The 27,617-nt window shown below is 50.4% G+C and overlaps 1 protein-coding gene across 1 annotated transcript in view; it reads right to left on the reverse strand.

The window, feature by feature from the left end:
* DIP2C (DIP2 acetate--CoA ligase C (putative)) overlaps positions 1 to 27,617 on the reverse strand; it is a 356,092-nt gene that overhangs the window by 232,314 nt on the left and 96,161 nt on the right. The gene's annotated exons all lie outside the window — the stretch shown is intronic.

A 27,617-nucleotide genomic window follows, 5' to 3' on the forward strand; every position in this document is an offset into this window, starting at 1 on the left:
CTCTACACACATTAACTCGGGGGATGAACACAGGTGTCATTACTTCCACCGTGTTATAAATATGAAGCCTAAGATCCAGATCGAAGGTGACCATGCCCTTCTGACAAGGAAGATGCACACACGTATATCTCAGTTACAACTACGTGAACACTGAGCACATAAACAGGACTGGGTTTGCACAGGCCCCCTCTTTAGTGGGTCTGCTGTGCCCTGCTCGGTCCTCCCCTCCACACCCCGCTCCTCCCTGGGCCTGGAACACCTCCTCTCGCTTCCGTGCATGCTCACCCTCCCCACGCAGCCCCAAAGCTGGTCCTGTGTGAAGCCTGTTGCCCACTCAGAACGGGGACTGAGTGGCTGAGTCTGCCAAATGCTCTGTCACTAGGGACCCACAGAGTGTGTGGCCTCCTGCGCGCATGCCCTGGATGCCTGCTCAGGGTGGACGGTGGTGAGCGGCCCCTCCTCCCCGGCCACCCCTGTGGGTCTCGGGGTCCCCGGAGGCAGGTTCCAACCCACCGGCGTGGGCAAGTCCGCACTCCCGACGGGGAGGGCCCCCGCGCCACGGCAAGCAGGAAGCCGTGCTCGGCCGGCTCTAAGCCCCGCTCAGCAGCTCGGGCCCGGGACACTCTGCGCTTCCGGAAGCGGGTAGTGACGGGAGGGAGGGAGGCAGTGGCCATCCTCCAACCCCCCGCCGATGGAAGCACTGCTCTTGCAGAGGCAGGGGCTGTCTGAGCTGAGTTACTGGTGACACTGTAATTAAAACGTTATACCTAACTCTAACGGAAAGTAGCAATTTAGGCCATTGTGCACGTTTAAAGCAGGGTACAAATATAGCACACTTCTGAGACCAAGGAACAGTAGGCTGGCAGGAGAAAACACGGAGCAGCTCGACTCACCCCCGGGAAGACGGGGGAGAGAGAGTCAGTCAAGATGAGAGTGAGAGGCTTCACGACTCAATTGTCCCACCCCACGAAGATGTGAGTAGGAAGATGGTGTAGATTTTGCTGTTCACTTTTACTTTCCACTCGATGGAAAATCAGAACACAAGCCATGGCTTTAGCTATCCCCAAATTAAATGTCCATCACTGTGAAACGGAGTCATTATGTACATGTGTATGAAGGTGCTGTTTGCACCCCTCACAAGCCTTCTTAGATGTGTGTTTTCATAACCTCCCCTGCCTCCAGGAAACATGCCCTTTCCAGTCACGCACGGAGGCCTGTGGGGGACACAGCCATTACTAAGCCACCGGTCAGACCTCCCCAAGGAGAAATCACCCCGTGGAGAATGCGTGTCTCACACACACGTATGGACAGAGGACTCCCTGTGCTAGGAGACATACCAACAGGCAAAGGAAGCTAACACGCTTACCTGACACCCAAAAGCATCAAAGAGGGGGTGGTGTGTGCAGCCTGCATTCAGAGGCCAGGGGCCCCTCCGGGGAAGCAGCGGAGGACCCCTCACCTGGCTCCCCGTCTCGCCCTGAGGCTCGCGGCAAGCGCAGGTTTCCCCCACAGAACCGAGTATCTGGGAGTACCGATCACCAACGCCTGCTGCGCGGGCCATGGGCCATCACCAACACGGGCACCTGCTGCTTAAAAAGGGGCCCACATCATCACACGGAACGCTGTGACCGCCACAAAACCATCTTCCAGACCGGGTCGTTCCAAGCAGTAACCACCAGTGACAAGCGGCTAGAGTGAATTAAGATGTAAGGTTTGGTTTTGTATCTGCAGCAATCTCCGTGCCCAGGGCTGCGTCTCCATCACTGTGGAACATTCCACGGGATGGCGCTGTTCGGGGCCCTCTCAATCTGCAGATGGAGCTACTAGTTCTGTTTACTGGAGACGTCAGCATTCTTCCCACTTAAAATAACCCAAGCAGTTACAACAAACAGATTCGTATGGACTCTGTCTCTCGAAAGTCTTTCCTCTTTCTGTATCACAAATATCTGCAGCGCCCATTCCAAGCCCAGGAAAAGGGATATGGAAACTGAAGTCGTAGAAAATCAGAAACAAAATCAAATTCCCAGCCTCCTCCCCTACAATTTTTTTTAAATCCCCTTAAAATTTAGGATGATCCCCAGGACACGCAGCAATGGGGAACCCAGACGGCTCGGGTGCTCCACTCAGACTCCACCAGTGGCTTCCACCCCTCAGCTCGGCAACACCCGGGGCTCAGGTGCGGGCACTTTCCTCCCTCCTTCACCTCTCCAAGAGCTTCCCTGCCCGTTCCCAACGCTGAGCACCCCCATCGCAGGGCCTGCTGCCTGTCCTGCCCACAGAGCCTGGTGCCCAGCAGCTGCCCCAGACACAGATGAAGGACAGACTGGACAAGCCCCACTGTCACAATGTCCTGCACGACAGAGAGAACGGCAGTCAGGGGTCCGGCCTCCACGCCTACACTCAGCTGGCCTGGGCTCTGTTCTTGAGCAAACTTGGCGCGCTGGCAGGATCCCGAGTTCCTTCGTGGACTTCTTAAAGGGACAGAGGTCTTGGTTTCAGACCCATGCCTGGAGCTCCCACCTCCTGCTGGGTTCAGTCGGGTCCAGCATGAATGCACGTTGCCTTTAAGGAGACCCCACTGCCTTCCAAGGAGAAAACCCATGGGAGCAACTCCAATGCACACGGAGTGATCTGCCCCAACATCCACCCGCCAGCATGTGCTGAGCCCAGAGCATGTTGCAAAGAGAGCCAGACCCCTACATAGCACTAGTGCACGACTTTCAAACTGCTCTAGAACATTCCCAGTGTTAACTGACTAAAGTTCAGTCTCAACTGACCAGGACCACCTTCTGGGAAAATGTACACCTGCCCATTTTCCATGGACCACAGAGAAAAGTTAGTGTATATTCATCATCAGCACAGTACTCAGCAACAAACAACAACAGATTCAAGACCCTGATAGCCATCCAGACATCGGTCCTCCCTCCATCCTACGGACGTACAGACACATAAGCACCATTTAACTAAGCAGGAGCAGAATTAAGCATGAAGCTGGCTCGGAGAGTCATGACAGGTCGGCTCTGATTTCTTCAGGCGCAGATGTGGGGTGCATGCAATAGAGCACATGACCGGGGTGCAGGCTGGAGCCTTCCAGGCCTCCCAAATCGCTGTCCCTTCCCCCAGATGAGATGAGGACTTCCTGCAGCAGCCCCCAGCAGGCGCCCCCAGGAAGCGTGTCCCTCTGGATGCCCCGTCGAGCCTGCCACAGCTGCTCCTACATGAGACAAGCCGCACCTGGGAACTAGAGGGAAGACCGTTGCATCTCTGCACATTGTCTTGGTGATTCCGGCACCGCTATGCACGCCGCGGCCTGGGGCCATGGTGACGCGGACTCTGCTGTAGCTGATGGAGGCTGTCAACGACAGCTCTCGAGAGACCAGAAATTATAGCTCATTTCTGAGATTGACTCTCCACACTTTCTATTCGCTATTTAAAAGGAAAGCATCATGAAGTTCTTGTAGAAAAAAATTTTTTCTGCAATCTGTAACATCAAGATAGTAGAAATATAGCTGGGATTTTAATAGGATCTATGCAAAGGAACAGATGGTACTATTTTAGGAACAGTGCTTGCTGCCTTTTTAGAAACGTAGTAAAGTCCCTGCCAAGTAAAAGGGTTGTTTATTCCTTTGCTTTGGAAATGGAGGGGAAAAGTCCTTCCTCATTATTCTCATGTATTAAGTATTTAAGTATTCGGATATATTAAATACATGAAATATTCAAAATATATCATAGTATTTGGTTTCCTTCATTCCTTCGATGCAACTTTGGAGGTGACAAAGCATCCTGGATCAGCCAGGTCTGAAGGCAGTTGGCCTGCAGAAAGCTGACAAAGGTCTTGGGAAGTGTCACACAGAACCCTCTGCAGCTCTGTCCTTTGCTCCCCGGACGTGTGGCTAAGCCACCACACGCACGGCCACTCGCAAGGCCACACACACCACTATCACAGAGGAAGCCCACGTAATCGGAGGACATTATCAGAGGACGTCTCAGTGCGAAGCTAGAACCACTTCTCAAGCAGAGGCTTGGGGCTGCCGGAAGCCCTCTCCCCACCTTCCCCTTTGCCCCGACCCCCTGAGCCTGGGCTCCCTCCACAGCAATGCCCACACGGTCAGGGCCCCTCTGAGGAACGTGGCACCGGGAGCCATGACCTGCAACTAGGTGTCTCTACCTCCTGTCCTGCTCCTGGTTCCCGGCAGAAGCTGAGCCGCTGGACCCACGGTCAGTCCACGGGAGGCTCGGTGCAGGAACAGTCTAGGAAGCAGGGCTTCCCATGTTTGGGGCAGGAATCATGCTAGAACCAGGGTCCCCGTGCCCAGGCCAGACGCTTTCCGATCTGTAATAAAAATAACAGCCTTTGGGGGAGGAATCCTCACTGGCTTGCACTAGGAACCTGTGCCTCTGGGAGGCACGGCAGAGCGGAAACCCGTCCTAGGTGGTTCCTGGCGCCTGGAAGGTTTCATGACAGCTGAGGCGGGAGCAGAGGACAACGGCCTCCCAAGGGACAGCAGCGCAGGTAATGGCCTCATCCCTTCCTAACCGGGCAGGGGGACCACCGTGTCAGTCTTGGGAGGAAGACACTCCTCCAGGCATCTGGGGGGGGGGGGCAGCAAGCTGGATGCAGCCTCACCTCCCCACCCCCGCGGGTTCCCCCCACCGCGGATTCCCCCCCCCGCTACCCCCAGCGGATTCAACATGGCACCTCAAGATGGAGAAATATCACCAGGGGATTGTGCATTAACACCTCCAGGATCATACAAGCCCACAAATACCTACAAATGCAAACAAGCCCGCAAAACGCAAACCTCTTCACCCGCAACGCAGGATTCTGGAGGATTCTGGCTTGTTTTTGTCAACACTTCACTACTGCGCACACTGTCTCCACGATCCACGTCCTAGGCGGCTCTCCCTTTCCTGCCCACGGGGAGTCGACCTGCTCCTCTCCGGTCCTGCTCCCCTGTGGTCTGACCACCCGCGAGCGTTCACGGCAGCGTGAGCTCCCCCATCAGCTTTCCAGTTCCTCTACCACCAACTAAGAACAAGGATAAGGACACTACTGTGCATCAAAACTCAAATAACCCAAGTCTGTCGTAAGTGAGAGGCATAAAGAAATGTTGGATCCTCAGGACAGAAACATCCTGGGCCACCAGGTGCTAAGCAATGAGACACACCCCGCGGTCGGCTGTGCACTCCCGCTCCTGAGAAGTGCTGTGGGCTGGCGGCACGACCCTGTCACGGGGCAGGGACAAAAACAAGAATGGGAAGGTGGAGGATTCGTACCTTGGAGATGCAGAACATTCAGGTGACCACAGGTGTTCTGGGGGACTGGCCACCTGCACGCAAGCACCTTGCAAGGTCACAGACCCCTCGGGACCCACCTCAGACCTGCTACATCTGAGCTCTAATGTGGGGCCTTAGCAAGCTCCCAGGGTAATCGCTTTGTACTCCAAGTTCAAAAGACCCATCTGCTTTGAACCAAATGCACGTGGCCATGAACACGCCGTCCATACTGAGAGTCCTCACCCCGCTGTTGGAGGAGAGAGGAGCCGGGGCTACAGTCTTCAGAGAACACCCCCACCCCATCCCACCAACTCCATCCACGGAGTGCAGGACCACACGGACCCCCACCTGACACTGCACCTGTCATCAGCCCGTTTTCACAGAAACCCCTCGGGCCCTTCCTTCGGTCTGGTCAGACATGAGTTCGCCTCCTTCCAGGCCCAGGGCTTGAGGTCACTAATCCCGAGTTCTCTCGGGACACCTCTGTGTTAAGTCTGATCTGTGACTGCAGCTGAGTCACAGGGATGCCCGGTTTTGCCGTGGTTCCATCCTCACCCAACCCCACGAGACCAGTGGCACAAGCATTCCGACGTGCAGATGCGGGTCTCGGGCCCAGGAGGACGAATGTCAGGTGGCTCAGAGCCGAGGTCTGCACCGGGCAGCTGGCCCTAAAGGTCCATGTGCTCTCATCAGCGTGATTCAATGGCCTTCTAACAAAAAGGAAGCTGGATTTGGAACATGAAGTGCCTTACAGGTTAGTTTCCAGTGAACTGCTTTGCAGGACATTTGCCTGAAGGACTGAGACAACACAGAGCATGGAGTCGTGTCCTGTGGCCCACGGCGGGAGCAGGGAGGCCGGCAGACAGGTCACAGCTGTCCCACAGCTGAAGGGCCATCGGGGGAGAGAGCACAGATCTGCCGTGAGCTGTTTCCAGAGGCAAAGCAGAAACATGCAGGGACCCCGTCATCCTACAGGAAGCCAAGGAGCACGGTCGGCGAGCTCGTCCCTGCCCAGCCCCGGGGCGGAGGGCCCTCGTCGGCTCCGACGTCCACATGAACCTCGAGCTCCTAGCGGAGTGGACCAGCAAGGCCCCGGGCCCCAAGGTGGCCTCATCACGCCAAGCCCATGATCCCAGCCAGCTCTGAGCAGCACCAGGGACCTCCCCCAGCCCATGGCTGCAGGGAGAGAGTACCACTGCGGGCGCCTTCCGCTTCAAAAACGTTCTCGCCTTACATCACGTGTATTTATAGTGTAGCCTTGCAGGGCTCTAAGTAAGTCATCCCAGACCCCGCCGGCACCAGCCCCAGGATGGAGCTGCGTGTCCCTGTGTCCCGGAGGCGAGCCTCAGGTGGGAGAGGAAGCAGAACCGCCCTGCCCCTTCCAGGCCCCGCTCAGCCAGACAGCGACTGCTTGGCTGCTAGAAGCAGCCAGACCTTGAGGGGACACTCATGGTGACGGCTGCAGGGCCCACGGCTGGCCGTCAGGGGCCAGAATGCGATAAGCCTCACGGCGTGAGCTGCCCACATGTGATGAAGACGAAGAAAAGCTAACAAGGAAGTGAAGCAGGAACATGTCGTGCGCGAATCCCCTCGGAGCTTGAAAAAGATCCCGCGTGCAGCTTCAGCCTCAGAGACGGAGATTCTGGGTCCACGAGAAGCCTGGACATCACTCCTCTCTGAGCCCCGGCAACAGTGGGAAGGGTTATCCACGAAGGGGGCTGGCCAGGAAGGCACACGCTCTCAGCCCCATGTCCACGCAACATGGACGGTCCCTCGGACACTTTCTCACTTGAACCAGCTTGTGGGACGGGCGTGTTTGTGCTCCTTTCACGGACCTGCTGACCGGGCCGCGAGGCTCAGTGGTTGGCCCACCACCTCTCTGCTGAACGCCTTCCTGCCCGCCCTCCTCCCCCTACACCCCCACCAGAGAATTGGTGCAGGGACAGAAACTCTGGGGTCTCTGGGGAGCGCTCAAGAATGCAGGAGGCCAGGCCCAGCCCAGACCCAGAGTCAGAACCTACGTCTTTAAACTAATATGCACAGATTGGGGTTTTAAAAGCCTTGGTCCTTTGTGTTCTTTACGTGGCCACGAAACCCTGCAAGTGACCCCAGGCTCAAGAGGGGCCTTCAGCGCAGGTAGATGCAGCCGGGGACCAGACTACAGACCCTTGGTCCTTTCTCCAGAAGGGACACCCTGTCTCACGGAGGCAGCCCAGGACCAGGACAGGCTGAGCCCTGAGGACCTGCCTCTCATCAGCGCTGTCCCTACCCCACAGTGCCACCAACCCTTCCTCAGAACAAAAGTACAGTATTTCCTTGTGTCAGTTAATTCACAAAAAAACCAAAAGGCGGGTGTTAATTCCATCACTTTTTGGATAAAGGAACTGGAGTGATGCTGGTCTGGGCCAAGGGAGGTGGGCAGGACGGGCTCTGCAGGGGTCTGGGGTGGAGCCTGGCGGGGTCCTAACCCCACCAAGTCTCTGGTACATCTGGAGCACTGGATGACGTCCATCCATCACCACCGCTCCGACACGTCACAACACAGTCCCCTCTTTCTTGAACCTCTGGTCAGTATTCAGAATATCCACGCACGGTGTCGGTACCAAGCACACTCACTGCAAAGCTGCATTCCCCACGGCAGCTCCCAGCACAGTCTCTCACCGCCGCCCGCACCTCCGGCAGCTGGTGGGCACCTCCGGGACCCGATCGACGCCCGTGCTTGCTGCCGACAGACCCACTCAGCATCTGACTCCCGTCCTGAACACCAGCTTTTCATCCCTTTATGCACCCACTCTACATTCTTTCCCAGTCTTATTCTTACTGTTACGTGTATTTTCAAAATGTAACCATTTTATCTGATATGCAAGACAAGGAAACAAACACAAACAGAAAATGCTGATAAGCGCACAGTGGGTCCACGCAGACATGTTGGTGTCCTGCCCACCTGCTCCCAGAGATTCTCATGCCATGCGACCCGGAGCGCACTCAGGACATGGAGCTCCAGGGAGAATAGTGGAGTCGGAGGAGAAACAGGACTGTGGCTTCGGCTCCATCTGGGGCCTTCCACCCCCCTCTCCTCCATCCTGAGCACCCATAGATGTCCTTGTGTCCAGCCCAGATCTTCCCTGAGAAGAAGGACCCTACAACCCACCAGCCACCGGATCTCTCCAGCAGGAAATTTCTAAGGAACTTCAACAAACTCAGTCTGTCCAGGCCGCCCTCAAACTCATCCCCCACAAACCACCTCGGGAAATGACACCGCCGTCCGCCTGGTGCTCAAAGCAAGCCTAGACTCTCCTCTGGCTCCCTGCTCTCCCGCCCAACCCCTGTCCCTCAGCTCTCTCAGATCTGCACCTCCAGCCACTGCAAAGCCACGACTCCACCCTCAGGATGCTGCTGGCCTCCATCACTGGAAGAGCCCCCCATGAACCCTCCACGCCTCCTTCCTTACAGATGATCTTCAGTTGGAACATCAAGCCAAACAATTGACCACCCAAAGCAAATGCATGCCTTAATGATTACGAGGGAACACCCTCCTAAGCACTTCCACATCAAACCACAGAACTCTGCGGGTCCCCCTCCAGAAGCCATCCACCTGCCCCCGTAAGGACCCTGATGTTTATAGCTAACTCCATGCATGTCCCCTGCAGCCTCTCTGTTCATTCTCCATATTCCAGCCAGATTAGATCAAACCCCAGTTAAAACTCTTTCAGGCTTAACTTTAAGATAATGTCCAAAATTCTATGTGGCCTGGGAGCCAGATCCAGATGGCCCCGATGATCCCATGTCCTGGTGTTCCCCTCCCTCCAGTGTCAGGGCTGGGTGGTGTGACCAGTAAAACGTGGCACATGGCATGGGGTGTCAAGAGTAGACTGTAGGGTGCCTGGGTGGCTCAGTCAGTTAAGTGTCTGCCTTCGGCTCAGGTCATGATCTCAGGGTCCTGGGATCAAGCCCCACATCGGGCTCCCTGCTCAGTGGGGAGCCTGCTTCTCCCTCTCCCTCCGCTGCTCCCCCTGCTTGTGCTCTCTCTTTCTCTCTCGCTCTCTCATCTCTAGCTCTGGGGAAAGCCCAGCAACTCTGCAGAGGCCCAGGTGGTGAGGACGCCTCTTGGAAGCAGAACCTCTAGCCCCACCGAGTCACGAGGAGCACGCAGGCCTGGCAGGCGTCTCGAGCCAGAACTGCCCGGCAAAGCTACCCCTGGACCCAGGACCGCAGAAACCGTGCAATAACAAATGTTCATTGTTTTAGGCCACCGTGCTTGGGGTTAACTGGTTAAAGAATAGATAACTAGTACACACAGGCCACTACCTGCCTCGACCTCCCCTCTGTTCTCGGCCAGAACCACGCAAGGAGCTCCAAGCCCCAGCAACACTTCGTTCCTCTCAGTGACTCAAAGGTTGCCAGAGTCCCTTGTTTTTCACAGAGCATTTGAAGACAGGAGAAAATATTCACAATATAATGTTAGGTGAAAAAATATGATCTCATAAGAGCAGGTCTGCACAGGTGCATGTAGGTGAATGAATGCATCAAAATGGGAACAGTTACATGTGGGCATCCACTCCACCGACACTGGGCCGGATCCCCTCTGCACCGCACACGCCATTACCCATGCCGGCCCTTCTCCACCTGCCTCTAGGGACCCTGGCGGCTCCAGAACAGAGCTCTGCCTTTCCTATCACGTTTCCAGCATCCAGCAGAGACGGGCCATAAATATTTATTAAACCAAGACCTGTCTATGGATAAATCTGAAAAATTGTTATTAAACGTGATTCTGGAATTTTTATCAGAGAGCTCGTAATTAAATGTTTCCTTTATTCTTCCTATGGTACTTCTAAACGGTTGGTAGTAGAGTCACCAAAAATATCCATGGGCTCAGGCCAGGATCCTCAAAACTCCTGGAGCTCTGACAGCAGACCCCAAACCCAGAGTCTGTGTGGAGTAATTAACAGTGATTGTGTTTTGACACTTGTCTTTTGTACGTAGATTAAAATAAAAAAACAAGATGCAGAAGTAGTTCGCATTCTATTTCAATTCCCTGTATTTCTGTAGTAACCGGGCCCCCCTTCCCTCCAGTTTCCCAGCCAACTGCTAAAAAGGGGCAGCTGGAGAGTATTGATGTCTGGGCCTCTGTTAGAGTGTGAGGGAGACACAGAGACAGAGAGGGAGAGAAAGGCAGGGGCACGGGGAAAGGGGAGGCTCCCCGGGGACACTGGTGTCTTGGCTCCATGATCACTGAGACTTGGCATCACAGCCAGAATTGAAGGAATAAAAGCGCTTCAAGAACAATGCCCAAGTGCCTAGCATTTTTTAGATTAGTGTCCCTGTTTACTTCTTCCCTTATATAATTTTCTACAAATTGTAAAGATAATGCATTTGGCTGCCAGACACACTGTTACCAAAGAATTACATATAATAAAAACGAGATTGCGCTGGAGGGCTTGGGGCCAGAGCTGTGGCTGGCACTGGGCTGTCCCCACACAGCCCTTGAGGCAGGAATTACTTTCCCTTGCTTCCCCATAAAGAAACACGTTCCAAGGAAGTAAGTTCCCAACGTCACACAGCCAACTCAAAAAGCCTGGATCCTTTCCTTATTCCTGACTTGCAAGGAGAAGCCCTAAACTGTCCGCAGAAGTAACTAAACCCGTTACGCCTCTCAGAACTTATTCAACCCCCAAACCTAAAATTCTCTCATTACTCAAAAATACATAAAAATAGGATTATAGGACCATAACTGCCACATTAAACACAGTACTGATGTGCATGAGTTTGCCCTATTTGTGGTGATACTTAATTTCAAAGAACTGCAGTAGAAAATTCAAACTTTGTCCAAAGAGATTTTGGCCTCTCTACAAAGCACCCTGCCAACGGCATACTGTGTGGGGGGGAGGCCAGCCCGCTAGACAGGTCCACGGAGCCAACGGACAGTAGGAGATGGGGGACACAGGTCGCTTGGGTCCCCTAAAACCTGTCAACACTTACATGGAAGATCAGCATCAGATGGTGGCAAAGGGAAGCTGTAAATGACAAGAAGGAAATGTTTTTTGCTCTCTCCGAAAACAGGACACCTTCATGATGGATCTCCACTCAACGAGATACACCATTCCTTCTGTCCGTGTCCACTCATTAGGGCCTGACCAACAAGCACATTTTCCACCCAAACAGGAAAGATGCTCAGTCAAGTGTAGTGACTCAGGCGGGTCTGAAAGTTGGGGTCTATTGGCATATTCTAACCAACCTAAAGGAAGATCTAAAACTATCAAGGTTGGCATGGAAATTTAGCCATCTGTCACTGCTGAATAGAGGACAATGGGAAGTGACCAAAGCTAACCTCATGAAATAAATCAGTTGTTCAATGTGGTTTTCAAGAGAATCTTATTCTTCAGCTACTTAGAAAATTGGGGTAAACCATTAAGGTTTTGTGAAATGACCCTTATGTAAAGATTCTTGGTGCTGCTTTGTATTTATACTTAAATCCCACCAGTTGTCAGTGTTTGGATTGGGTTTTTATGGAAACACTTGCTTTGAGTGTTTCCTCTAGAAACCCTTCACAGAGAGTTCATATGGCAGTTTTTTTCCCTATGAAACATAGTTTTTTCCCATCTTTCCATTAATCATGTTATTCCAAAAATGACAGTTCCTCTCACATACAGGCACACACACATTTAAAAACCATCAATGCATAATTTGATGATGATCACAAGCCAGCAGAAATAGGACAGCTTTAATACAAATACACTATGAGCTCACCAAATTCTGGAGAATCAACACAATTCTTTTCTTCACCCATGTCATTCATTAATTCATTTGTAAAAATTTATCAGACACCCACTATGAATCCACCACTGTTTACATGGCTCTCAGGGAGCCATTCTGGTGGAAGGAGCCGGAACTTCCAGAAAACAACGAGCAAACAGTAGAAGATCAATAGTGGTAACAGCCGGGAGTTAGGGTAGGCGGCGCCTGGGAGTAACTCCTCTCAAGTAAGTGGTCAAGAAAGGTCTGAGGTGTCAAAACATAAAGACAAATGCTCCCAGACTCAGACATGGGGCAGAGGAGATGGCAGGGGCCAAGGTGTGATGCTGGGGCGAGCACACCAGGGCATGGGGCCACCAACTGTCAAAGGACCACCATGGGACTCTTCCATCCCTGGTTAAGGAAAGCACACTCCTGATAAGGTGCATATGAATTCCTGTCTCAAATGTCAGATGTTCTGTCAGATACTTCTCTGTATGACAAGAATCCTGTTTAGGCATTTTCAGCTCTGAGACTGTGATATTTCTCTGCAAACAAAGGGTGCTCTCTCTAGAAAGCATTCAGAACAAAAAGTCCCATTCGGATGCAAAGGCATTTGTTTCTGGTATTTTTCTAAGTTAATTCAGGCAACATTGGAACAAAATAATGAAAAATGTCAGTTAATCCACTTGGCCAGCTAATAGTTCAGGCCATGTAACAATGCTCCCCCACGGCTGTCCCATGAAGGATGTAGTGGGAAGAACCTGGGGAAGGAGACAGAAGCCCAGGAGCCCTCACTGAGACCCTGAGGGAGTCCCCGACTCTTTCTGCCTGTCCTCCTCAGCAGGAGAGGGAGGTGCTGGGATCAGACCAGTGGCTGCCAACCAGGAGTCTGAAGGAGACTTTCAAAATTTTAAACATGTATGGGAGTTGTCTATTTGCATCTATGAGATCACATAAGCTAATAAAAAGTGACATTTCTCCATTTCTCTAGAATTATAATCAACTTGTTGTAGGAGCACTAGCTCTATTACGTGGTGGCCAAAAGTCCAGAAGGCAGTTGTGTGTCTGAAATGAATAATTTTAATAATGCGAAATGAACCACAAGACCCTAGAGATGATCAATAATTAGGCACATAACCGGGCCTGGATGTCTGGTCTTTGTGGGGGAGCCTCGGAACAAAGAACCAGGAAGGGCAGGACACAGCATCCCAGAGTAGGACCGCAGGAGCTCAGGGCTCATCACCCCACAGTAGGACCGCAGGAGCTCAGGGCACATCACCCCACAGCAGGACCGCAGGAGCTCAGGGCACATCACCCCACAGTAGGACTGCAGGAGCTCAGGGCACATCACCCCACAGTAGGACTGCAAGAGCTCAGGGTACACCACCCCACAGTAGGACCGCAGGAGCTCAGAGCACATCACCCCCAAGCAGAACTGCAGGAGCTCAGGGCTCATCACCCCACAGTAGGACTGCAGAGCTCAGGGCACATCACCCCACAGTAGGACCGCAGGAGCTCAGGGCTCATCACCCCAGAGTATAACAGAGGTCCAGGATGTGCCACCCCAAAATGCATGGCTGTGGCATACTGGTTATTTGAGCGGAAGGCACTAGAAACACAGCAGATGCAGGGAGAGGCTTTCTCTGAACTCCCCTCATCTGCCTGAAGACAGATCCTCCAAAAGGACCTCAGTTTACTCAGCCCCCTCCCCGGGAGCTTCACCAGCCAGGAAGACTGACTCTTGTCCCAGAGAGACAAGAGGTCAACCCCACACCCAGATGGACTGTTGGGGTCACACCCACACCTGTTCTTTGAAGGACCCAGCCCTCTTCCCTAACCCTTCCACTCTCCTCCGAGGCCTCGGCCCCCTCTCTTGCCGTCTCAGGACAGGATGGGAGCCTGGGTCTCAGCCACCTCCCCATCTTCCCTGGACGTCTCCTGTGTGTACGTGACATAACACATGTTCAACTTTTCCTCTTGTTAGTCTTTTTTGTTACGGTGGTCTCAGCTAAGAACTCAAAGGGTAGAGGGGAAAATGGCTTTTTCTCCCCTACAGCATCAGCCCCAGGATTTTGTTTTCTATTCAGGAAGGAACCCTATTAGCCCCAGACAAGTATTCCTGCCTCAGGGCGCCACGTCCCCGAAGCCTGTGTGACCTGCAGGTTAGCTAGCATTCTTCACGATAGTTCCCGATGGTCTTCCCGCCACAGGTGCAAGCCAAGACCCCACTTCCTTCTGCAGTCTGGGGAGAACCTCCAACCAAGAGTGGCTGCACACCCCACCTGCAGAGACTCCTGCTGGCCTTCCTGACCATGCCTGGGCGCTGTGCTCAGCTCACACCTGTGGGCTTCCCTCCCAACCCGCTGGGGGTCAGGGTCACATCAGGAGAGAGAGCTGCTCAATCCGCCGATTAGCCTGTTAGCCTGAGACACACAGACATCAAGACTGATTGTTGCCCTTGACCAGATCCCCTTCCCGTTCTCCGGCTCGGTCCCACCGGCACCCCGTCTGTGCCCCGTCTGGCACCCCCTCTGCTGCTGTGCCTGACGAAGGCCTGAGGGAGGCTGCCGCTGGGAAGCCAAGACCATTCAGTGGCAGGGACCAGCAGGTACCCACGGCAGGAGGCACACCACGCGAGTGGGTCTTGAGCGCCCACCGCACACGTGGCTATGGCGTCGGGCTTGAGACGGAAACCCATGGAGAGAAGGACATGCATGCGTAGATGCAGGCAAGCCTTGGCGGGAAGGCTGCAGGACGGCCAAGGATTCAGGGCAGATGGAGATGCCAGTGGACGGGGCTAGCCTGCGTTCAGTGGCTGGCACGAGGAACAAAGAGAGATGAAACCCAGCGACACAGGAGTCCTTCGAACGCTCACCTGTAGAGGACACCCGGCTGTTAATTAAGAGTCAATCAGGATTTACGTCCTCGACCTGCCAGCATGTCGGCATGCAGGCTTCTCAAGTGTCCTCCTGCTCACTGGCAAGCAGCCCTTGAATCAATCTCAGGGAAGAGGGCCTATCGTTTTCTTTGCTAGGCCGCTGGATTCAAAGGAAACCTTCTCCTTTCGCTGTAACTCGGGAACGTGCTGGACAACCCACCGACTGCCAAAATTATCAGCTAATTTCAGAAAGTATCAATTAGCACATGGTATCCTCCACAACGAATCACTTTCTGGGACTTTCTCACATGCGTGTTTTCTTTTTCTTGGAGGTGAAGAAAGCTCACGATTAACAGATTAACAATTAGCAGGTACCCTGATGGACAAAAGCCCCACAAAGCAGGACTGATGATCAGCGAGGGGCTTCCAAACGGCCCGAAGGAGATGATCTCACACACGTGTGATCTCACACACGTGTGTACACACACACTCACTCACACACACTCGGTGGTGGACTGGCCGAGCGGCACCTGCTAGGGCTTCTCAGGTCAAAAGCTCCCAAACTTGACCACATCACAGAATATTTGGAGTGCCCTATTTTGTATTTTTCCTTTTGCTTCCCCTGGAGCTCACCCCTTTGACAACCACACGCGTGGTCAGCCCTGCGATAACACTGGCTCTCGCTTCGGGAGCTGGGACCCAGTTCCCAAGAATGTCCGTGCACTCACCTGCCCTTCCCAGCCAGGGAAGCTCTTCAGTCACGCAACCACGGACCCTCCCTTTTGGTCCCGTGGACAACTTGTCTGCTGGGAAAGCAAGACGCCTCATTCCAGACCCCAGGAGAGGGTCCCAAAAAGCACCCCTCCCCCCAAAAAAACTAAAATTAATAACAGAATTTACCAGACTGGGGTCAGATCCATCTTCAGGAGAAAAGGAGAATACAAGCAGGTTAAAAGTGACCTTCTCAAAACTAATTTAAGCCAGGGGGGTCAGGAAACCACAGCCTGGGGGCCCAGTCAACACCCTGCTTTCCTACAGCTCATAAGCTAAACACAGTGCCTACACTGCTAAATGGTGAAATCACAAGAATAATATTTTGTGACATCTTAAAATTTTACAAAATTCAAATTTAAGTGTCCATAAGTGCAGTCTCACGGGGACCCAGCCTCGCCACTTGTGTCTGGCGTGTGACCGTGTGCGTCTCTCTGCCATGGCTGGGTGCACCTCGCGGCCCCGGGCTGCCAGTTCACCAGGAAGCCAGGCAGGCGGTTCTCGTTCTCTCTCTCTCTGGCTCTCAGGAGCGTTTTGAGTGCCAGGTAAACCCCTAGGTGCAATATTTTACTCTATCACATCAAAGCTAAACAGAAAAAGAGTGGATTTCAAATGCACCCCCTTTAAGCACAGAAGAGTGTGAAGTACTTAGTTATGGAAACGAAGAGCAAAGCAGGGGGCTCTCTAACGCCTGGACAGCCCAGCGACAAGGAATACAATAGGGGCCAACATAATCAAAGTCAGCACGCATCACGCTACTTCCAACTCACAGGAAAGACAGAAAAATTAGGAAATTCAAAATCTAACACTACATCACAGCAGAACCTGACCAAAAAAAAAAAAAAAAAAAATTAAACCTGCAGGCCAAGTCTCTGAGGTGCATTTGTTAGCCAAGCAGGGAAAGGCGCTGGGTGATGGTGAGATAATTAGATTGTATCTGATTGCAGGAACTTGAGAACCCAGTGTGTCCAGAGGAAAATAAACTTCCTAATGAGCAGCAACCTTGCAGCAGGAGCGGCTGCGTAGCGCTGGAGAACACTGAGCAACATCAACTATTAACGAAGGAGGCAAATTATTTCAAGCTTTCCTTGGCTCTTGATGAGTCAATCATTCCAACACTGCTCAGCTGCTGACTCAAGGAGTCTAGGCGGAGTCTGCAATAACTCAGGAACAGTTAAGAGTGTGGATGCACCAACTATAAAGGAGAGTATTTCCAAAGCTGGGAAAACACTAATTCAGTACAAACCGATGCAGAATCCGCTGAGATGTGCTGTGAGTGATCCCGGGGAAAAGGCAGACAAGACGTTGGGTACAAGGAGATACAAGGAGTTCGAGGGACATGGTATTCTCCATACGGCTTACTAGCAGATCTTCAGTGGGAAGAATTTCAATCCCTCCTGTTTCATTAATGGAGGGGGGTCATGGGAACCTCACTGGCTCTCATGCACTGAGCCAACCTCAGCTCCTTCGTCTCTAGGACTGATCAGCCTGTCACTGAAATTCTGTGGGGCTCTGCTGGGGTCCCCTCCCAGCCCTGAGGCCCAGGGACCTCCTCAAGGCAGTAAGAGGTCCCCTCAGGACTCACCCCTCGCTTCCCATCTGTTAGGTTACAGTTCTTGGGAAACTGACTGTCCACATACTTTGCCCAGGGCTTTGTTTGAGGCACCAAGGGGACTCTGCTAGCGGTCACTCCATCTTGGACAGAAGCTCTAGTCATCCTTTGCAAGTACAGGCATACCTCCTTTTACTGAGATTCACAGACGTTCTTTTTCCTTTTCTTCCTTTTTTTTTTTTTTTACAAACTGAAGGTTTGCGGCAACCCTGCGTAGAGCAAGTCCATTGGCACCATTTTTCCAGCAGCATTTGCTCACTTCATGTCTCTGTGTCCTATCTTGGTAATTTCATAGTATTTCATACTTCATTATCATTATATTTGTTATGATGATCTGTGATCAGTGATGATGACCCACTGAAAGCACTTTTTAGCAATCAAGTATTTTTTAACTTAGGAATTTACATTTTTTTTAGACATAATGCTACTGCACACTAACTTGACTATGATACAGTGTAAATGTTACTTTTACACCCCCTGGGAAACCAAAAAATTCATTTGACTCACTTTGTTGTAATATTCAACTTACTGCAATATGCCCTTTATTGCAGGGTCTGGAACCAACCCCACAATATCTCCAAAGCATGCTTGTACCCTTTTAACATCACCGTCTCTCCCTGTAAAGTGAGTTCCAATTTTAAAAGAAGGCCTTTTCTGCAGCCTACTATCCCACTTACACCTAGAATTCACATGTGCAAATACAAGTAATAGTATTTGACTATCAAGGTTTTTAGAAGGATTAAACGAATCAAGGACTCCTAAAGCACTCCAAGCAGTGCCTCACAGAGAGCAGGTATTACATAAAAAACAGCTATTATTTGGGCCACTTTGGCTACAAACACCCATTTGCTTTTGCTATTTCACAAACATACGGATAGAAACAAGAAAACAAACATTTTTCCAACCTGACTTGCTGGAAAACTCAAACAACCAGACAATAAAAGTCATTCTCGTCTCTTTTTTTGACCTCCTTTTATCATATTCAAACAAAACTGCATTACAACTGAGCGAGTTCAGTTTTCTACTACAAAACCTGGCAAGGCCACACAAAGCCCTCTCAAAGATTAACAGAAGCAGAAAAAACTTTTTTGGTCCCCTTACCGGCCACAAATGTCCCTACTTCTGTTGAAGGGGAAAAGCAGTGAGCTGCTGTGTGGCTGCAGGCTTGGGACCGCATCATCACTGCCGACAGGAGCAGCAGTGGGGGGAGCCGGAAGGACACCCCCTCTGTGGGCCACCCGGCTCGGCATCATGGCCCCAGCTGCCTGCAAGTCGGGGGAAGAGCACATCCTTCTGTCCATAGACCAAGCGTAGACAGTCACGTACGTCTCCTCTGTGCCAAGAATTACACTACAGTACACATACATCGTTAAGTATAAAACAAGTATCGTCCTCCAAATTTGTTTAATTCACTTAAGGAAACGTGCCACTCCTAAAAATACAAAACGGTACCTGAGTTCCAAAAGAGGGTAACAAACTCAAACAAGAACACACATATGCTAATGCAAAGTCACCACTCACACTTTGAAAAATACTCCTTCCACATGAGTGAAACGGTCTTCAACCAGCATCAGGGCAGAAACTTTCTTTTCCATTTTGGTTCTGCTTTTTAAACAACGTATAGGAGGAGTAATCAGTTTTTCCAATTTTAAAAGAAGGCATTTTCCACAGCCTCCTGTGCCAGTTTCTCCTAGAATTCACATGTATTCAAGGAGTAAGATACAGAACGATGCTTTTTCCACTTGCCACGTGCACATTTAGTTTCTAACACCCTATCACCAAATGCACTTAAATTTCAAACTCATGGAGTCGTTCAAAACCTAAGGGAGAAGCAAAGTTATATAAACTGACAATTGCAAAGAGAAACACATGAATTAGACACTCTCCAATGCAGTGTTCTGTTACCAAGTATCTGAACAGAAATATTGCTGAATCCAAATAAACTAAAAATTAATGATTAGTACTTAGAATATATCTGGGAAAATGGAACTCTTCGTACAAAAGCCACGTCCTTAAATCATTGTTGCTGATGTTATATATTAAATCCACATCACTGCATTTTCATCTGGTCTCTTACTTTGCTGGATGGCGTCTCACGACCACATACAAAGACCTGCGTCCTGGCGCCTTTGCCACTTTATGATGGAAAACAAGATTTGTAAACCACATCAGGAAAAAAAAAAAGAGGTCTATTTCAAAATTTGAACACATTTTAAGGAATAAGAAGTTTTTTAAAAGATACATAAAGTTTTAAAAATCAATGCTTCTTTTAGAGCATTTTATATTAAAATCTTCTGTCCAAAAAAATGCAATAGCTTACATTTTCACTTTCTAAAGAGCTATCGTGTAATTTTTGCCATTTATTAAAAGCCTACTTTTAATGGGCTTTTAAAAAACGAATCCTACAGGGCGCCTGGGTGGCTCAGTCAGTTAAGTGTCTGACGCTTGATTTCCGCTCAGGTCATGGTCTCAGGGCCTTGGGATCGAGCACCGTGTCAGGCTCCCTGCTCAGCGGGGAGCCTGCTTAAGATTCTCTCCCTCCCTCTGCCCCTCCCCCTGCTTGCACTCACTCACTCTCAGTCTCAAATAAATCTTTATAAATAAATAAAAAGGAATCCTATGCTTTTTCCTTTAATTTATCTGTAGTGTAAACGTGTGCTTTTCTTTAGAAGATGGTACTACTATTTATTTGTTCACGTGACACGAACATTAGCCAGCAGGAGACATGACCGAACCCTTTACTTCTACACTTGCCTTTCTTCTTTTCTGTTAAAAAGCATTCCAAAAAAAAATAGTGCTCACAGTCTGGTACAATTGCTACCTTTGCAGTTCGTTTCAATTTCAGTGCTCACACCTTTAGGAGGCAGGAGTGACAGCCAGTGTGGAGGGGACGGGATGGCCGCCACTCCTGCCCATCTCTAGCTGCCGGTGCCCAGAGCAGAGGTTCGAAGGCCAGGGCAGGTGGAAACATGAGCCTGTCTATCTAGCAGCCCAGAGTCCATGAGTACCTCACCCACAGAGGCAGGACACCACAGGGACACCACCAGCTCCACGGAGCAGCTCAAATGGGGGCACAGTCGCGCCCTCTAACTTTTCATCCTCAACCGAGGAAATGCCCATCACCGGACAATCCAGGACTATTGCCCACCCGAGTGCCGGACCAGAGAAGGCACAGAGCTCTGCATACCACAGGCTTCCCCATCCCCCTTCTCCCTCAAATGCCCTTTCTCTGAATCAAGACTCGGTTCAGAGAAACACTCCTCCCTAAACCAGGAAATGAGCATACAACCTCCCCTGATGTTCCAGGGTTTAAATCTATTTGTGATAACTGACCTATTCAGGAAAAGTAATTCAAATAAATGGAATTAGGATGCGAAACTCCAACATAAAGGGGGCTGCCCAGAGCCTAGACCAGTGGTTCTCGGCACAACCTGGGAACTTGTTAGAAATGCACATATTTGGGGGCACCTGGGTGGCGCAGTCTGTTAAGCGCCTGATTCTTGGTTTTGGCTCACTGTGATGCTGTGGCTAACACTCACACAAAGGGGAGAAACACAGCAGAAAATTAACCTGGTTGAGGTTTCTTAGTCAAAAGTGCTTCCTATGTTATCTGAATGTTTCTGGGGAAACTGTTCTCAGTTTGGCTTACACGCCTTGAGCCATCAGCATGATGAAGAGTTTCTGATCAAGGCTCAGAGCAGGGTTCCAGGGCCAGCTTCACGGCACCGAAAGGGTGCCCTGGGGCCATCAGTCACCATCCTGAGCTTCCGGGTTACTGGAGACATGAGGATGAGGACGGTGCTCTATAAGCTGACATTATGCCTGTTATAATAGGGTGAGTGGTCGCACCCCAGACCTACCATGTGCCCTTTCAGGTGAGGGAAGAGGAAGCAAAGCAATGCCGCCTGGTCCCAGGAGGGAGACCCAATCTCAGCGTGGAAACAGTCAACAAGAAACACAGTCACTTTCCCACATTCAGGCGTGGAGGAAGGAAAACAGAGTGCCTGCTGGAATGGTCTTTGTTTTTATGGCTCTAAAAACAAGTAAATAATAATCCACTTGAGGGGCGCCTGGGTGGCTCAGTTAGTTAAGCATCTGCCTTTGGCTCGGATAGTGATCTCGGGGTCCTGGGATCGAGCCCCACGTCTTCCTGCTTCTCCCTCTCCCTCTGCTACCCGTCCCACTCGTGTGCACGCGCGCTCTCTGTCAAATAAATAAATATAATCTTCAAAAAAATAATAATCCACTTGTGAAATCAGAGCTCAAGTTCTAACTTAGGAAGAAAAAGCGTTATTTTTTTCAACAAGTATCACAGCTCCAAATGGGAGCAGGAAGCTAAACCTGGAGATAAAGCAGGATTGGTAGATGGGAAGCACTAGAAATTATGTGGCAGCAACATGTGTTTAGGGAGAAATGAACTTCCTTTCCCATCTAGAGAATGGCTGTGGATCTATCAGAGTGTTTCTGCAAACGTTCCCAAGAGCTACTCCCTAGAGAAGTGACAATCAAGCTGGGAGACCCAGGCCCCCCGCGCACGTTCCTGGGCCTGACACAGCACGGAAGTCAGCCGCAGCCTGGGCTCCGGAGCTACACTGGCCTCGAGAAAGGGAAGCTGGCTGCAAGGTCCATTTCTGGGATCAACGGGCATGGTTCTTAGGGGAAGTTGCCAAGCTGCCACGTGACTGAGTAGCCAAGCAACAAAGTAACAAATGCAAACATCAAACTTGAGTAAACTGCGATTCAAGGTCTTCAAAGGATGAAAGAAATCCAACAAGCTCAAGGTGAATTTTACATTTTTAACAGATTTTTTAAAAGCAAACAAAGAAGAATATGGCAGAGATGGATGTGGCCAGCACACCGTAAGACGTGTGCCCCCTGGCTCCTGACAGAAAGTTTGCCCGCCCGGCTCCAGCCACAGTGTTTCTACAAAATAATGCCACAGATTCTCTGAAACCAACACGCTGGAACATTCAGGGCTGTGGCAGACACTCCTGAACACGTTAAGTGGAGACGTAAGGTCCTGTCCTTAACACAGATTTTTGTCGGAGCTTTCAGAAGAAAGGCGATTCAGCTGAGAAGAGGTAGAGTTTGAGATATGGAACGACAGGTACTGGCAGAATAGCCAACAGGTGCTCGTCTGTGCGGATGAACCAGCTCAAAGTCGAGCACAGCACGACCCGAAGCCCGGCTGGACCACACCAAGCAGCTAGACGGTGCACACGAGTGTGCACCCTGCTCAAGCGGACTCGGGGGCTACAGTGAAACAGGTGACGAGACTTGTAATGGAAGGCTCTAAGAGGCACCCATCCGTGTGATGGCGCACCTCCAACGTGTGGGCACCTGCCCCCCTGGCCACCCCCCAGCCACCCCCGGCCACCCGTACCGAGTCTCTAACTCCTGCACGTCCCGGCTCTGTAAGCCGACAAACCCTGGCAGTCACAAGCCCCGCTCTTCCCGGCCTCCAGACCTTCGCCGCATTTCCTCTGCCTGGACCTACGTCACGGCCCCGAACAGCTCATCCCTGGACTATTTACGCAGCTGAGCATTTCTGTGCACACCACGGACCAGAGTGAACTCGGTGCCACCCTGAGGCTGTCCTCCCATGAGCAAAGACCCAGCTCTGTACCCCTGAGTCCGCGCCGCTTCCCCTGCTCTGTGCAGCACACTCTCAGCCCAGCCTGTTGCCGGCACCATCGGTGAGCGGGCATGTGCCCGCGAGGGAAAATCAGCAGCTCAGCTCCCTCGGTGTGTTCTACCACGTCCACTTTGTAGAGAAGGAAATCGCCTTGCGGAGGCCACCTGAGTGCGTGGTCCAGGATGACACACACGTGAGCCCAGCACAGGCCCTCCCGACTCTGGGGCCAGGACAGTGACCTCTGCCCAAGCCCCCCAGTCTCCACATCCACTGCCCTCACGTGAGCCCATCCCCCAGCCAGGCCGGGTGCCAGCCATTCCCAAAACACAACCTGCAGCTCCCATGCCCCCCTTGCGGTTTCACACAAGCCACACGCCCACACCTCACCATGTTTCCACGCAGATCCAGCACCCCTCATGCAGGAGGCCGTCTAGACCCCAGGAGTGACTCCCCCTCACTCGTCAGCCCGAGTTCACAGCTATCCCTACCTTACAAGGGATCCTCAGACACTCCTGTGCGGCACCGTCTGACCGGTTAGAGTCTGAGAGGGGCCTGTCTTAAAAAATTCCTATCCCACCCCAGTTAATTCTTGAATTAACATGAGCAAAATACCTCCTTTCAAAGAATGGAAAGATCGCGAAGGACTTTAGTAATAACAAAAAGTTCCATTATGGTCACTGAAAATTAGGATCACTGCACTGTAATGAAAACCTACTATTCCTTATTCAGCTTTATTTGGTAAGAGGCTATTTTTTTCAGTAGAAAACATTTACCAAGATTCCTGTATGATGAAGGCAGTGCACAACACCTCAGTGTTGCCACAGTGGACCTACCTGAGCCCAGCAAAATTCACATCGGGTTTTCTCCAAGAACTCAAGAATCTGAACTGGCCAACCAGTCCGTAGGCGATATGGAGATGCCACTAAACCCTCCCGTTCCCAAGGAGAAGCCACGCAGCGGGCCGCGACGAACATCACAGCATAAACACGGTCCAGACGGAGAGGCGTCTCTGCAAGTGGCCGTCACGAATGACCAATGTCACGGCAATGATCTCTTTGGTGGACAGTCACCCACTGAGGAAGGAGAAGCCATAATCAGAGGGCCTCCGGCACGCCCCCCAGAAGCCTGACTCCTCAAGCTGGCCCGGGCTGAAGAGCGGCCTCCACCCCCGCTGCCTCTGCTGGCTGCCCTGCCCCAACCGTGCGTACCACGTCCCAAAGGAAGTAACGTTCACTGCCTCTGTCCTTCGGGTCCCTTTCCCTTCTCTGTTCCATCCATCCTCCCCCCTCTGTTTCCACTTGTCTCAGTCCAAGTGAGCCAACGCATTTGCAGGACCCACTAGGTTCACTGGGAAATCTTTTTCATCCCGTGTTTTCATCGCAAGGATTAAAGTTAAGTACATATGTTCTAGGCCACCGGATGGCTGCCTCGTAACCAACTTCTGCCCTAGGATTTCCACGTCACGTGTGCAGGTGCCCATGTAGCACGTTCAGCTGCTAAGGCAGGTGGTGACACACGGGATGTATCAACCACACTCAAGATGCAAGCGGCTCTTTCTGCAAAACATTATCTAGATTAACACTGATTGATTTCCTAGATCGTACAGTTCTGCTATTTAACTTGCATACTGTTTCACGGAGGTGGTCTGGAATGAACCCAAGGCATCTCCAAGGTGTGCCTGCACACACTCAAAACAGTGAACACTTTGTGGATCAACCCTACAGTGGCTGGATTTAAGATTACCAAGGATAAAACTCCCCCGTAATCCCCAAGACAAAATAATCAAGGAGCACTCTTTTCAGCATAACTTATACAAATCCAATAGGTATAGATGTACGTTTTCTTTCGTAAAGCCAAGATCAGTAGGCGGGGTTTAACTGTGAGCCCAGGTGAGGAACCGGCTCCCCCAGGCCCCACAGGTACACATCTGGAGAGCCACCACCCTGAGACGAGCATGCTCAGGAGTCCGCTCTTTCCAGCACCCCACTAGATAGTAGCCAATCACATTAGACTACGTAGCCCAGAGACTGGCGTCTCTCAGAGCAGAAAAAACACTTGAACCCAGACGTCCCACTCTGGATTTTCTACAAACAACAGGATATTATGCCCAAATAATGAGTAAGGTGGAAATACAAAGATATTTGCAGAAAACAATGCAATCAACCCATGAATAAAAGGTACCATTTTTGTTCTATGAAGGAGACACTTTAAAGCACATAAATGTTAATAGATGTGAACTCTTTCTGTTTTATTGCTTCTATTATCAAATGTAGCATATCATTTCAAAAGTCAAAGTCATAGAACTCACATCCAAGGAAATGGAAAACAGTCCCAGCTATCAGCAATCAAATCAGAACCCCAATCAGGAGGTCCAACTGTTCCAGACTGTAAGCAACAATACACTGAAGAAACTGGAATAATGAGGAAAATTTCAATATTCGTAAAAGACTAAACGTTAAATTTACATGACTCTAGAATGATATACAGAGAAAGTGGGCAGTCCATCCACACCTGAATATTAATTTTTTTATGATTAACTGCTTCAGATGGTTGTTGGCATTCACATACTTTTTCCAAACTAAGCAAAGTAATTCTAGAAGGAAAAGAAACGATTAACAGTTTTCACACATCTCAAAACTCACAACTGAAATGCTAGAAAAAACATACTGTATTTTATTCATGAAAGCAGCTTTCTGAAGTTCCTACAGAAGTCATACCATGGACCCTACCGACACTGACTACAAACTCAAAAACAACAGGACGGCATTTCTAGAAAACTAGTTCATGCTCTGGATGTTTGAATTCATTTTGAATGGCCTTCCTGGCGACATTCTATTCTCTTCACTCCGCTCTGCTTATCCTGCAGAAGAGTCTAAAAAAATGTCACAGGTACCGTTTAAAAACTGATGCTTTTCTTACATTAAAGTCACATTGTAATGTATCTTACTGACTAGATGTCAATAGTAAGTTTAAACCCTTACCCACATCAATAATCATTCCTTTTAGCAATAAAAGTCTCTTTTTTATACATAAATCCCTATAGCCTAACAGACTAGTCATTTTCCATAAAGATTTTGCACAATTCCTAGCATAGATTATAGCAAGAAAATCTCCATGACTCTTTTTCCACAACCAAATAATTAAGATGAGGGAACTGCATATTGTTTATTAAAGCCAACTATTCTCTTGTATTACATATAAATTCAGATGAAAAAATTCAGTAGGCTCTTCTTTGGAAAACAGCATTTCCAGTAATGATAACAGTGAAATAGGAGACAATCCTTCAGGTGACGTCCTTGTGGGGCATGTGACAAAGCAAAGGACCCTGTCCCAAACCCAAGCCTGGTACCTGAGCAACAGAAAGAAAGCATCAGTCCCAGGTGGGTCATCGTAGTGGGCTGAAATCCAGGAAGGTGGGGCTAACGTTCATTTCATCTTCTTGTGGGAAAAGCAACACATTCTTTTTAAGAGATGCTGACTGGAAAAAAAATTATCTGCCCCAATGCCAACATTATTAAGCTCTTGCTAACAAACACAAAATGTGGCATAACCACAGAGATTTTTAGGCAGGCTCTCGAAAATCAGAGTGTGGTACGTACACCATTTTTTCGAATGCTCAAAGCCAGCTGTTGTGACTTTGCTACAATACCAAAGGTTTCATGCCGGCTGCAGAGAGAAGCCTCACTGCTCAACGACCCCTCTCAGCATTTAGTGCTTTATATGTACAAAGTCTGCTGTGAAAGCATATTTGGTTTAATAGGATTCCATTTACCAGAGAAGAGAGTAAATTCGACATGCCGATTCTTTGTTCTCACCATCCCGGCGGGAATGGCTTCCATACCCCGAGCACAGCTGGGAAGATCCGGGGGAGCTGGTTTGGTGCATGAGAAACTGAGGGGACCCATCAGCGCGCAGGCTCCAGCTTACAGACAAACAGACACAGGGGTGGAACTAAAGGCACCCACTCCATCTAATATGGTCGTGTTTTCAACTCTACCTTGTAAAAAAACTCTAGAGCATGAGCTGCAAACACTAATTTGAAACCAGAGAATTACTTAGATGACAAAGTTTATTATGAGTACAATTCACTAACTATACATAAAACAATTAGTAAGACCCTTTGAGATTGCTTTTATAAAAAATAAATTCTCATTTGGGGGTCATGTTTTCAAATACCAGTAATCATTAGCACTAACTATACCTGCACAAACTTCCTTCGGCTGGTCAAGGCAGCCTTGTTTTTAAAATGGAAGGGGGACGTAAGGGAGGGGACTAGAGCCAGCAACTGATCGTCTTCAGGGTCTTCTAAGACTCCAGGTCACTTTCATTGGTGGGGGGGAAAAAAGAGGACTGTGGAAATTTAAACAGAGAGCCCTCCTTAAGAGAGATCCAGATTCTACAGTAGGTCAATGCGCATGTGATCCTCGTAACAATGTAATTCTGCATTATCAGAAAAGAGAAAACAAACAGCACTCCTTACAGCCCTGACATCTGAGAGGAGGGTCTGAGCTTGAACAGCAAACCGTCCTGGACAAATGACGCAGGGAGGACAATCCATGGGGTGGGCAAGAAGGAGCAGCTGCCTCAGCACAGACAAAAGGGTGCGCCTGTCATTTTGTGCGCGTGGGCACTGCCACAGGGAGGCCACCCCTTCTCCGGGCTCAGGGAAGGAAGACCCTACACGGCGCATTTCACCCCTCCAGACGAAA

Source organism: Leptonychotes weddellii, chromosome 5 (genome assembly GCF_054177405.1).
Source record: "Leptonychotes weddellii isolate Sample4059 chromosome 5, ASM5417740v2, whole genome shotgun sequence".
NCBI classification, from domain to species: Eukaryota; Metazoa; Chordata; class Mammalia; order Carnivora; family Phocidae; genus Leptonychotes; species Leptonychotes weddellii.